This window comes from Petaurus breviceps, unplaced genomic scaffold (assembly GCF_028583685.1).
Source record: "Petaurus breviceps papuanus isolate PSGF00001 unplaced genomic scaffold, PetGlider_PUasm1.0 139, whole genome shotgun sequence".
Lineage (NCBI taxonomy): Eukaryota > Metazoa > Chordata > Mammalia > Diprotodontia > Petauridae > Petaurus > Petaurus breviceps.
This window is the reverse complement of record NW_027185697.1, coordinates 22,407,176-22,420,612: the sequence shown is the minus strand read 5'-3', so window position 1 is coordinate 22,420,612 and position 13,437 is coordinate 22,407,176.

Sequence of the window (13,437 nt, the reverse complement as noted above, 5' to 3'; positions counted from 1 at the left end):
ATACAAGTGTCATTTAACTAATTAACCTTAATTAACTGAAAGAAAGGTATAGAAACTCTAAAGGTAGAGAAAAGAAAATGGCATGTACTATTTTCCCAATGAGTGGATGTACTTAGTTCCCTACTTATCTCTCTCCCTGGGAAGAGTGCATTCAAACTTGAATTATTTTCTTTAGTAGCATTCACCCCACTAAATTTATTTCTGTATTCAGCAAACCCAGTGGATGGATTGCCATAACTCCCTCTTAACTAGATTAGATCTATGCTGACTAAAAAGGCTCATTCAGTACTTGTAGTGGTAATGGGAATTTGAAGATTGAATTTGAGGACCTTTCCTTATTTGAAAATACACTCTACCCCTAAAAGGCTTCATGGCTCACCTGGAGCCTGTGGCGGGAGGCTTGTTTTTTTTTCAGAAAGGCACAACTTTTATTACTTTGTACTCAAGTGAGTCAGGAGGGTTGTGATGTGCTGTGACCCTGGAGAGGTCTGTGTGTACCTCTGAGGCAAGGTTTTGCTTTGGGGCTCATTTTGGGAAGAATTGTGTGATGTGGCCACATGAGACTAGGCAGCCTTTGTGCCCTCCTGGCGTTGAAACCCAGATGTTGGTGCTTCTCTCTTTGGTGACTAACTAAGTATTTATGCAATGGTCAGACAGCTAGAAACACTGTCTGCTGAATTGTGTTATTTTCTCTGTCTGCATTTTTGTCTGCTTGTAACTTCTGTTTGTATTCTCTGAAGTTCAGCGTGCTGACTTTTCCCCTGATTTTCCATTAAAAAATGATATATGTTTGATTGATTAAAATAAGATTGTTAACCCTTTTTGAGTTACTTTCCTTTAGAAAAGCAGATCAAAGAAATTGTGCTAGGAGCCATCCTGGGTATGCTAGTGTGCTTGCTGCTACAGTACTTTGCTCCTCATTATCTGACTTCTGGTACATCTCAGCAAAGATTTACTGCTGTTTTTTTTTTCTTTTTGGAGGGGGGAAGGCAGAGAATTGGGGTAAGTGACTTGCCCAAGGTCACATGGCTAGTAAGTGTTAAATGTCTGATGCTGGATTTGAACTCAGATCCTCCTGACTCCAGGGCCAGTGCTCTATTCACTACACAACCTATCCACCACCGACTACAGCATTTCCCACCATATGTCTTCTCCTTTCAAAACTCTTAAGGTAAGAACCATGTCAAATACCTCCCTTCAATCAAAATAGTAAAGACCCAACATGAAGAGGTAAAGAATAAGTCTGCCTCAGCTGGGCAAGCTAGCAGCTTCTCCCCTTCCTGAGGATGACATCTTGTTTCTCTCCCCCAAAGATTAGCAAGGGCAGGAAATTAAAGATGAAAATGTTATGTTACACAGTTCCTTTTGAATGCAACGAATTTCTAGTTCACCAGCCAATCCATAGTCCTTTTTCTCCCTCTGTGGCTAATGGTTTGGAACTATTTCTAGAATGCTCCATATGCCACTCTCCAGGAAATGGGGCCCATCCATTACATCCCTCCATGAATTTGGAGAACCAGGTTCCCTAGTCTCTTCCAAGTGGGCTGGCAGCAAACAGAGCAAACTGATCATACTCTGGAATGGAGGATCATGGGCCAAAACCTTGTCATAGAAAGAAGCAGGTTGATAAACTGGAGAGTATCCAGAGATAGATACAGGTTACGTGAGAAAAAGTCAAAGAAACTAAAGATATTTAGGATAAAGCAAAGAGGGTAAAGACGGGCAAAGGGATGCCATTTGTGTGGAGGAGAGATCAGCCTTGGTTTTTTTTTTACTTGACTCAGCAGAACCAGGAGGGATGGTGAAACATTCCGAAGGGACCAATTCAGACTTAATGGCAAGAAAAAAAAGGGTTTACAAAACTTAAATCGATAAGTCTTTGATAAGTGACTAATACATTCCAGTTGATGGTTGCTTGAGTTTGTCTCCCCTCCCCCACATCCTCTAGTAAAAATTAGATAAAATTTTGCTGGGTTGTACCAAGGATTCCTCTTCACATAGGGGTTGAATTAAATGGCAGCTGGAAGTCCAAATCTATGTTTCTGTAATTCTAGGCATATCTCTGCACCTCATAGAAAACCATTCTGTATGAATTATGCAGTGTGATACTCTTAGCAGAAAATGTTTTGGTTTCAGGATAACTTTGCAGATGATTAATTGATATAAAAATGCTTAATTAACACACAACTTGCCACAGATTACATAAACCATTACCTTCATGTGACTTGAAGTAAAGCATCTTCCTTCACCAAAATCTTTCACTGGAATCTAAATGTTTTTCAAATCAACTTTATAACATGCCTCCCATGAATATTTCAGGAATTTTCCATTGTTTTTTTGTCAGTAATAATAAGCCAAATGAGGACATTTAGAAAAAGTTATCAGTCTTTTCCCTCTACCTCCAACTCTCAACTTGATCTATAACTATGAATTAGTGATTGTAATTCATTTTCTTATTATGATTTCTATTTAATGAACTTGCAAAAAAATTACAAGGAAGCTTTTTGTATCTCAAAATCATATTAATTCTATGTTTTCTGCAATGGGTGCAAAAAGTCATTAAGTTACTGAATCAAGGAAACAGAAGTGTTGACTAATTTAATTGTGTGATTACCAACACCATTTGCTTTAGGTACACACACTCAAAAAAGAAAGAAAATTAAATGCCTCTTGATGAACTTTGTGAAATTTGTTTTCCTTGTGGATACTGACTTTTCTTCTTAATTTATTTTCTAATTTTGTTTGAGACCTGGAAATGCAGGGGAACTGTGGAAATAATGGCTTTAAGTTCCTTAGACATTAAGATGAATAATTAAAATTTGCATTTGAAAATGAAATTCATAGCAACAGCTTCCCAAACCTTATGCTTTGATGATGAAAGTGACCTTGGATTCTTATCTCGGAAACACTTAGCTCTTACTCTTTTCCAGATCTACATGCATTACTACTAATCTCCACTTTTATTTAATACTGAGAGAGAAAACATTTCTCAGCTATATTGACTCTTCAGTCAAATGTGGCAACATGTTCTTCCCTAGACAAACATTTCCTCCTCTCTCTGTTCCTTCGTATGCAATATAAGCCAGTTTTGAAATGCATTCTTTTTTTTAATTTTACAATTATGTTTATTCAAACAACAGCTGATTTGATACTTCCTGGAAGAAATCTTTCTAGATTATTGTGTTCGCTTAGGGATCTTCCTTCGGGTTAAGATGAGGTAGATGGCACCAAGAATCCTGGTGTTGAGATGCTAAGATTCTCTTTTTTTCATCCATATTGTTATAATCCCAGAGTTTATTATTGAGGTAAATTTCTGATGTCCGATACATCCAAATTTGCAGTATGGTATGTGCAGTATTTTTTTTCCCATTCTGGTGATCTATTACTAATGCTCATCTACAACTCAAGCAGTAAAAGCAAAACCCAAGCAGAACATTTGACTGGCCTTATAGAATAATGAGAATTTTCATCAATGACCTTGCTACACCATGGTGAGGCAAAGAGGTGATGTAGTGATTAGAACACTGAATGTGAAGTTAAAAAGGCATGGGTCTGAGGTATTTTGTCTAAGATACATAATAATTGTGTTACTGTGAGCAACGCATTTATCACATTTCAGTCTCAATTTCCTCATCTGTAAAATGGGAATAATTAATAGTAGCTAACTCACAGAGTTGTTGTGAAGATTAAATAAGACAAGGAAGGAAGGAAATTATCATTCAGGTGCCTACTATGTGCTATGCACTGTGCTAAGTGATTTACAAATAGTAAACTAAATTAATGATCCCAATGACCCTTAGAGGTAGGTGTCCTTTTAATCGCCATTTTAGGGATGAGGAAACTGCAGCAGAGATAAAGCGATTTTCCCAGGACCATTTTGACAGTAAAAATGTGAAGTGGGATTTGAAATGAGATCTCCCTACCCCCAAGCCCAGAACTCTATCTACTGTGCCACCTCCCTGTCAAATGAAAGAGTTTTCAATCCTTGCACTACGTAAAGGCTAGCTATTTTCATTGGTAAACTCTAATATCCTCTTCATAAATATAATAATTAAGTTATATTCAAACCTACTGTATACATTAAGTATAATTAAGTGTCCACCACATGCCAGTCTCTGTGCTGAGTGCTAGAGATACAAAGGAAAAGGGGAATCACCCCTGATCTCCATAATCTTACCTTTTACTGGGTTCTGAACATCTTTGGAGATGACTGATATAGATTATATACAAAACAATTTTAGATATCTGATAACCAAACCAGGGCTTTAAATAAATGGGTGGACTTGGAAAAATGTTATTGTCTCATGGGCAGCATCATGGTATTTTTGGACCTGGTGGTCTTGGAATGAAAAAAACTTGGGCTCAGACCCCCCTTCCAATGATGACTTTCTCTGTGAACCTGAACAAACCTCTCAAAAGTTCTTTGCGTCAGTTTCTTCATCTATATTATGGGGTAGTTATAAGATCCCTTCCAGTTCTAAATCTAAGAACTAATAATCCTTTTCTTTCTTTCTTTTTTGAAAAGTTACGTATTTACTTTTAGTTAACAACATTCCATTCTCCAGTTGGTTGTTTCAAATTTTCTCTTCCTCTTTCTCCTTCCCCCCTCCCATCTTCATGGCGGCATGCAATCAAGTATAGGATCTACAAATACCTTCACATTACACATTAGTCAGGATATAAAGAAGGATTATAACTGATGGAATGAGCAAAGGGTAAGAGAAAACAAAACAAAATAAAATAAGAAAGAAAGAACAGGAAGTTTGCTTCAATCTGCATTCAAACTCTCTAATTATTTCTCTGGATGCAGATATCTCTTTCTATCATGAATCTTTTGGAGCTGTCTTATAAACACACAATGCTGAGAGCAGCCCATTCTATCAAAGTTTAGTCATCACACATACATTGTTTCTGTAAATGTGTACAAATTTCTCCTGCTTCTTCTCACTCAACATCAGTTTGTATAAGTCTCTCAGGTTATTATAAAGTCCATCTGCTCCTCATTTCTTATAGCAAAATAATATTCCATTGCATTCTTATACCACAACTTGTTCAGCCATTCCCTAATTGATAGGCATCCCTTTGATTTCCAATACTTTGAACCACAAAAAGAGCTGCTATAAATATTTTTTTTTGTACATATGGGGCCTCTTCCCACTTCTAAGGTATCTTTGGGATAAAACCATAGAAGTGGTGTTGCTGGGCCAAAGGGTAAGAAATTATTTACAGCCCTTTACACATAGTTCCAGATTGCTCTCCAGAATGGCTGAATTAGTTCACAACTTTACCAACAATGCATTAGTGTTCCAATTTTCTTCTCCAGCATTTATCATTTTCCTGTTTTGTCATCTTAGCCAATCTGACTGGTGAGATGTGGTACATCAGAGTTGTTTTGATTTGCATTTCTCTAATCAGTAGTGATTTAGAGCATTTTTTCATATGATTATAGATATCTTTAACTTCATTCTCTGAAACCTGCCTGTTCCTATTGTTTGACCATTTATCAATTGAGGAATGACTTGTATTCTTATAAGATCTGACTCAATTCTCTGCATATTTTATCAGAGTCCTTTATCACAGACAATGGTTGTAAAAATTATTTTCAAATTTTCTACTTCCCTCTTACCCTATATTACATTGGTTTTATTTGTACATAAGCTTTTCAATTTAATGTAATCAAAATTATCCATTTTGCATTTCATAATGCTCTCAAACTCTTTTTTGGTCATAACATCTTCCCTTCTCCATAAATCTGCCAGGTAAACTATTTCTTGCTCTCCCACATTGCTTACAGTCTCAGCCTTTTTACCTAGATTATGCACCCATTTTGTCTTGATTTTGTTACATGGTGTTAGATATTGGTCTATGCCCAGATTCTGCCATAACTTATTTCACTTTTCCCAGGAGTTTTTGTCAAATAGTGAGTTCTTATCCCAAGAACTGGGGTATTTGGGTTTATCAAATAGTAGATTACTATGGTCATTGAATTCTGATTTTAATGCAGCCAGTCTATTTCATTTATCCACTACTTTATTCCTCAGCCAGTACCAAGTAGTTTTGATGACTGCTGCTTTATAATACAGATCAAAATCTGGTATGGCTAAGCCACCTTTGCTAGCATTTCTTTTCATTATTTCCCTTGATATTCTGGACCTTTTGTTCGTCCAGATGAATTTTGTTATTTTTTTTTTACTTCTGTAAAGAAATTTTTTGGTAGATTGATGGTAATGACACTAAGTAATTTCATTTAGGTAAAATTGTCATTTTTATTATATTAGCTTGACCCAGCCATCAGTAACTGATGTTTCTTTTTTTTCCAACTAGTTAGATCTGACTTTGTTTGTGTGAAAAGTGTTTTGTAATTGTGTTCATACAGGTCCTAGGTTTGTTTTGGAAAGTAGATACCCAAGTATTTCATAATGTCTACAGTAACTTGAAATGAAATTTATCTTTCTATCTTTTGCTGTTGGATTTCATTAGAAATATATAGGAACGCCAATGATTTATGTGGGTTTATTTCATATGCTGCAGCTTTGCCAAATAACTCAAGTAATTTTTTTACTAGATTCTCTAAGTATATCATGATACCATTTGCAAAGAGTGACAGTTTAGTCTCCTCTTTGCCTAATTTGATTCCTTCAATTTGTTTTCCTTGTCTTATAGCTACTACTAACATTTCTAGAACCAAATTGAATAAGAAGGGTGATGATAGTGGACATCCGTGTTTCACCCAGATCTTATTGGAAAAGCTTCTAGCTTATCCCTGTTACATATAATATTTGCTGATGGTTTTAGATAGATACTCATTATTTTAAGGAAGCCTAAATTTATTCCTATACTTTCTAGTGTTTTTAATATGAATGGGTGTTGTATTTTGTCAAAAACCTTTTATGCATCTATTGAAATAATCACATGGTTTCTGCTGGTTTCATTGTTGATGTGATCAATTATACTGATAGTTTTCCTAATATTAAATGATCCTTGCATTCCTAGAATAAATTCCACCTGATCAAAGTGTATTATTCTCATTATAAGTTGCTATAATTTTTTACTAATATTTTATTTAATTTTTTCCATCTATATTAATGAGGGAAATTGGTATATAATTTACTTTCTCAAGAATCTGGTAGGACTTCTCCTCTAATTTTACCAAATAGTTTGTAAAGTATTAGAATCAATTGTTCTTTAAATGTTTGATAGAATTTGCTTGTAAATTCATCTGGCCCTGGAGATTTATTCCTAGGGAGTTCATTGATGGCTTGTTAAATTACTTTTCCTGAGATGGGGTATTTAAGTAATTTACTTCCTCTTCATTAATCTGGGGAACTCATATTTTTGTAAATATCCATCCATTTCACTAATATTTTCAAGTGTATGTGCATCAAATTGGGCAAAAATATTTCCTAATTTTTGTGTTCATTTCCTCTTCATTGGAGGTAGATTTACCTTTTATATTTTTGATACTTGTAATTTGGTTTTCTTCTTTCTTATCATTTTGACTAGAATTCTATCAATTTTATTGGTTTTTCTTCATGAAAATTGCCCTTAGTTTTATTTATTAACTCAATAGTTTTCTTAATTTCAATTTTCTTAATTTCTCCTTTGGTATTCATTATTTCTAATTTAGTATTTAATTGGCGATTTTCAATATGTTCTATTTCTAGCTTTTTCAGTTGCATGCCCAATTTATTGACCTCCAGTCCTCTATTTTATTCATGTATGCATTCAGGGATATGAATCTTTATGTAATACTGCTTTTACATCATTCTGAAAGATTTGGTATGTTGTCTCATTATTGTCATTCTCTTGAATGAAGTTACTGATCATTTCTATAATTTCTTCTTTCACCCACTCATTCTTTAGGATTAAATAATTTAGTTTCCAATTAGTTTTTTGCCTGCCTTTCCATGGCCCTTTAATGCATATAATTTTATTAGCATCATCATCTGAAGAGGATACATTAAATATTTCTGCCTTTCTGCACAAAACTGTGAGGTTTTTATGCCCTAGTACATAGTCAATTTTTGTGTATGTACCATGTGCCACTGAGAAGAAAGTATATTCATTTTTATCCCCATTCAGTTTTTCTCCAGATGTCTATCATATCTACCCTCTTTAAAATTCTATTTGTGTCTTTAACTTCTGTATTGTTTATTTTGAGGTTAGATTTATCAAGTCCCAAGAAAGCGAGATTGAAGTCCCCCACTAGTATAGTTTTGCTATCTCTTTCTTCCTCTAATTCCCTTAACTTCTCCTCTAGCAATCTGGATGCAGTACTGCATGGTTCATATATGTAATGATATTGCTTCATTCTCAATGGTGCCTTTTAGCAGGATTTTGTTTCGTTTCTTATATCTTTCAATTAGATCAATTTACTGCTTTTGTTTTAGCTGAGATAAGGATTGCTACCCCTGATTTTTTTTTTATACTTTAGCTTAAGCTTAATATATTTTACTCCAGCCTTTTACCTTTACCCTTTGTGTATCCCCCTGTTTCAAATGTGTTTCTATAGACAGCATATTGTGGGATTCCGGTTTTTAATCCATTTTGCTATCCACCTCTCTTTTATGGGAGAGTTAATTTCATTCACATTCACAGTTATGATTACTATCTGTGTCTTTCCCTCCATTCTATTCCCTCCCCTGTTTATATTTTTATATCTGTCTTTTTCTTTCTCCTTAAGAGTTTTCCTTTTGACCACTGCCTCCCTCAGTATTCCCTCCCCATGCACCTCCCTCCCTTCACCTACTCTTCTCCCTTACTACTATTTCCCTCTATTCTAACCATCCCCCTTTTTTTCCCACTTACCCCTACGACTGCCTGTAAGGCACAATAGATTTTTGTACTTGACAGAGTATGTTATTCCCTCCTTGAATCCAAACCAATGAGAGTAAATCTCATACAGTGTTCCTATCCCTCCCTCCTTTTCCTCTACTGTAATGAGTTTTTGTGTCTTTTAACCTTAGAGTCCTAAACTTAACTGATTATGTTGATGGCTCCTTGAACCAGAACCAATGAGAATAACTTTCACATGATTTTCATTTCACTCCCTTCTTTCCCTCTACTATAGTATGTTTAATGCCTCTTCATGTGGCAAAATTAACCATTTTCTGCCTCCTTTCCTTTTCTCCAATTATAGTCCCTTCATACCACTTAATAAGACTTTTTATCATCAGATTAGTTAGTTTATACCCACACATTATATCTATGTGTATGCATTTTAATATCATGATAATTATATAAATCTCAATATTGAAAGGTATCAACTTCCCATATAGGGATATAAACATTTTGCTCTTATTGAATCACAAGTTATATGTATGTTTGTGTGTGTGTGTGTGTGTGTGTTTTCCTTGTTTACGTTTTTATGCCTCTCTTGAGTCTTGTATGTGGAGATCAGAATTTCCATTGAGCTCTGGCTTTTTCATCAGTAAAGTCTGGAAGTCCCTTATTTCATTAAATGACTATCTCCTTGTCTGAAAGATGCTTAGTTTTTCTGGGTAGTTGATGCTTTGTTCTATTCCAAACTCCTTTGCCTTACAACATATCAAATTCTAATCACTCCAACATTTTAATGTAGAGAAGCTGCTAGTTCCTGTGTTATCCTTACTATAATTCCACGATATTTGAGTTGTTCCTTTCTGGCTGCTTGCAGTATTTTCTCTTTGACCTTATAATTCTGGAGTTTGGCTAGTATATTGCTTTGAGTTTTTAATTTGGGATGTCTTTCAGGAGGAGACTGGATGAATTCTTTCAATAACTATTTTACCCTCTGATTCTAGGACCTCCAGACAGTTTTCTTTGACACTCTCTTGGAGGCCGTGGTCCGGGCTTTTTTTTTTTTTTTCATCATGGCTTTCCACTAGACCAATAATTCTTATGTAATCTCCCCTGCATCTGTTTGGCAGGTCAGTTGTTTTTCCAAAGAGATATTTTACACTTTTGTTTTCCCTAATTTTTCAATCTTTAGGTTTCATTTGACTGATTCTTGATGCATCATAGAGACATTAGCTTCAATTTCACTGATTCTAAGTTGTAGTGAATTATTTTCTTTGGTTAGTTTTTGAAGTTCCTTTTCTGTAAGTTCAGATTTCATTTTTAGGGAGGTATTTTCTCCAGTTACATTTTGAACCTCCCTTTCTTGTTCACAATTTTTATTTTTTAAGGATTTGTTTTCTTCAGTGAGGTTTTATTTTTCCCTTTTGCTTAACTTATCATCTGTCTCTCTAATTTGGCTTTTGAGAACTTTCTTGAGCTCTTCCAAGAATGCTTTTTGGGCTTCAGACCAGTTCATATTTACTTCTGTGGTCTCAGATGTGAGTATAGAGTCCATGTTGTCCTCTGAATGTGGTTGTTCTTGCTCAGTATAATAGGATTGCACAGATCTTGTTTTTGTTTCTGTGGCTTCCTTCTTGCCCATTGTAATGGCCTATTTCCTGACTTTTAAAGTGGATTTCTACTCCCAGGGTACAGAGGGGTCTGACCCATTCTTCTCAGTTTGGGAGGTAGGGGCATGGTTGTCCACTTTGTGTGCTGTAATCTCTGGGTGTCTAAACTGAGGCCAAGGCCAGGACACTCAGTGTTTTCCCTGGGTGACCCTGAGGCTCACAGAGTAACGTGTGGGGGAAGGCTTGACTGGCCACTTCAGGTTTCTGCCTCTGTGCACCTGGGATACTGCTCAGGCAGTCCCAGCAGCTGGTGATCAACAGAGCTGGTATCTGCAGACTTTCTTGACTGTGCTAAGGCACACCTGGGCTTCTGGTGTTAGTGCTTGCTGACTCCATCCCCTGGGCTTCAGGATCTCCTGCTGGTCTGCTGAGATGGGTCTTGTTGGGATGCCTCCCACCCTTCAATTCAGGGTCAGCGCAACTTTAGTCACTGCCTTGCTTTAGGACTCCCAAGCCTGCCGTTGGTTCCACTAATTCAGGACTTTAAATAATCTCTGGGTTTTTAGTGTTGGGTAGGGCAATTAGAACAGCTAAGGTTTACTGCACCATCTTGATTCCTGGAATTTCAGGTAGGTGATTTGTAAACATCCAGGCTGTGGGCTTATATCCCCAGGAGAGGCTGCTGTCACTGCCATTGTCCCTGCTCCTTACCCAGCTCCGACAGATTCTCCATCCTGTGGTGAAAGATCTGTGAAGGCAAGGGCTCAGTCTCTGGCTCCCCTGTGATCTTGTCTCAGGTTCCCACTGGTACAGCTCCCACACTCTGCACTCCATCTGCTTAGTCCTAGGTGGACACTTTCCTGGTTTGGGAATCTTTCAGACTCCCTCTCCCAATGGATTCTGTCACTTAAATCCATCCAGATTCACTTTTTAGGGGTTAGAATTCACCATGGAGTTCAGATAAGTGCCTGCTTATGTTCTGCCATCTTGCCTCCACCCTAGAACTAATAATTTTTATCCATAGTACTTAAAGATTAAAGTAGAATACCTGCTGCTCTCGCTAGCTCTGATGATTTGCAAAGGAAGGATACTAAGCCACGACACAAAAAAGGTCACAAGAAAGAAAAAAAAAATATTTGTGTTGCTGTTGTTGCTATTGTTGTTTTTGATTCAACTAAAAGCAAAAGGAAAAAGAGCCAAAAAGTGGAGAAGCTCAATGTAGTGGAAAGTATCATGACCTTGGAGGAACAGACACCCTCAGTTCGGCTTCCATCTGTGTCCTTTGTCCTCTGTGACCTGGTCTCCTCTCCTTTAGAGTAAAGAGTGGAATTTGATTGATTTCATCCAGGGTCCTTTTCCAGTTCTAGATCTATGATCCTGTGATCTGGGGTAACTCACCCTCCCACAATTTCTCTGTTTCCTCCTTTGTCAAGTGAAATTGGATTGGAAGTTCTCAGAGACATTCCAAACTCAGAGATTTCCATCCACCTCCAGCTCTTAGAATGTTACCGTCCTTTCATCGAACGTCAATGACCAACTCTATCGCTCATTTCAAAGGATACACCAGCTCCAAGCTTCCAGTTCCATTGGAGAGATGTACATGGAGGACTCTTTGCAATATGAGCAACAGGCATGTTGTATTGATTGTGTAAGGACCTCAATGAAGTGAACAGTAGACACCCAACATTAAAGAAATCTCCAAAATATCACGGCAGATTCACATCTGGTATGTGATATCTAACCTGCCTGTTAGAACGGTCATCTCTCAAATACTCCATTTGAATTTAAGTTCTTGAACCTGAGAAAGCTTTTTTTTCTGTTTGTTGTTTTGTTTTTAATGGGACTTGGCATGTATGACTTGGGTTATCTTTATCATTTTGGAAAGTTTTCCAAGCTTATAAAAAGTGATGCCCATAAAGAAAGCAGGACCAGGAGAACAAGAGATACCATGACTATGAGAATGGAAAGTAAAAGGAGAAAAATAATCCCAATTCTGAGAAATTATAGTCACCAGTTCTCACATAATTTCATGAGATGAGGAAGCACCTCTATATTTTCTGGCGACAGATAGGGAACTATGGGTGGGCAACAGTGCATTTAATACTAAACACATACATTGAGTTGGTTGGTTTTGCTCTGATCATTTTGTTTGTGGTTGGAAATGTGTGTTTTATATGTAATTAATTATGATATATAAGCAAAAACATAAATAAACATTATATAAAGAAAAATGATTAAAGGAGGAAAGGAAGGAAGTAGGGATAGAGGGAGTAGTGGGGAGGAAGAAAATGAAGTGGAAGGAGTAAGGAAAGAAGGCACAAGAGAAAGAAATGAAGAAAAAAGAGAGGAAAGAGGGAAGGGAGGGAGAGAGGAAGGAAGAAAGAAGGGAGGAGAAAAGGCAGGGTGGGAAGGAAGAAAAAATGAAGTAAAAATAGGTTGAACGAGGAGAAAGGAAGAGCATGAGCCAGAAAGGAAGGGAGGAGGAAGGAAGGAAGGAAGGAAAGAAGGAAGGAAGGGAGGAAGGAAGGAAGGAAGGAAGGAAGGAAGGAAGGAAGGAAGGAAGGAAGGAAGGGAAAGAGGTTGAGAGGAAGGAAAGGAAGAAGGGAGAATGAAAGGGAAAGAGGAAGGAGAGCATCTTTCAGGCACTGAACGGTTTCGTTTTCTTTTCATTTTTTTTAACAGTAAATGATGCAAGAAGTAAGTCTAACTCCCTGCTTTTTGTTCTCTCTCCATAACTATGCAATTTTCACAACATTAAAAAAAATCCATTTTCCAGGCTTTTTTAGCCTTGTATATTAAGTTCTAATTTATAGAACCATATTCCATGTGTATCATTAACATGAAAAACCATTTGTGCAAAATATTAATAGCTGATTTTTTATATTAGAGAAAACTAGAATGAAACTGTATACCCAAGGATTGAGAAATGGCTAAATAATTTAAGGAATATTGATGAAATCAGACATTATCGTTCTATGAAGATGAATCTGGGTGGGGGGGGGAGCAGATTTGGAAGTACACTGGATCTGAAACCAAAAGGTTGAGGATT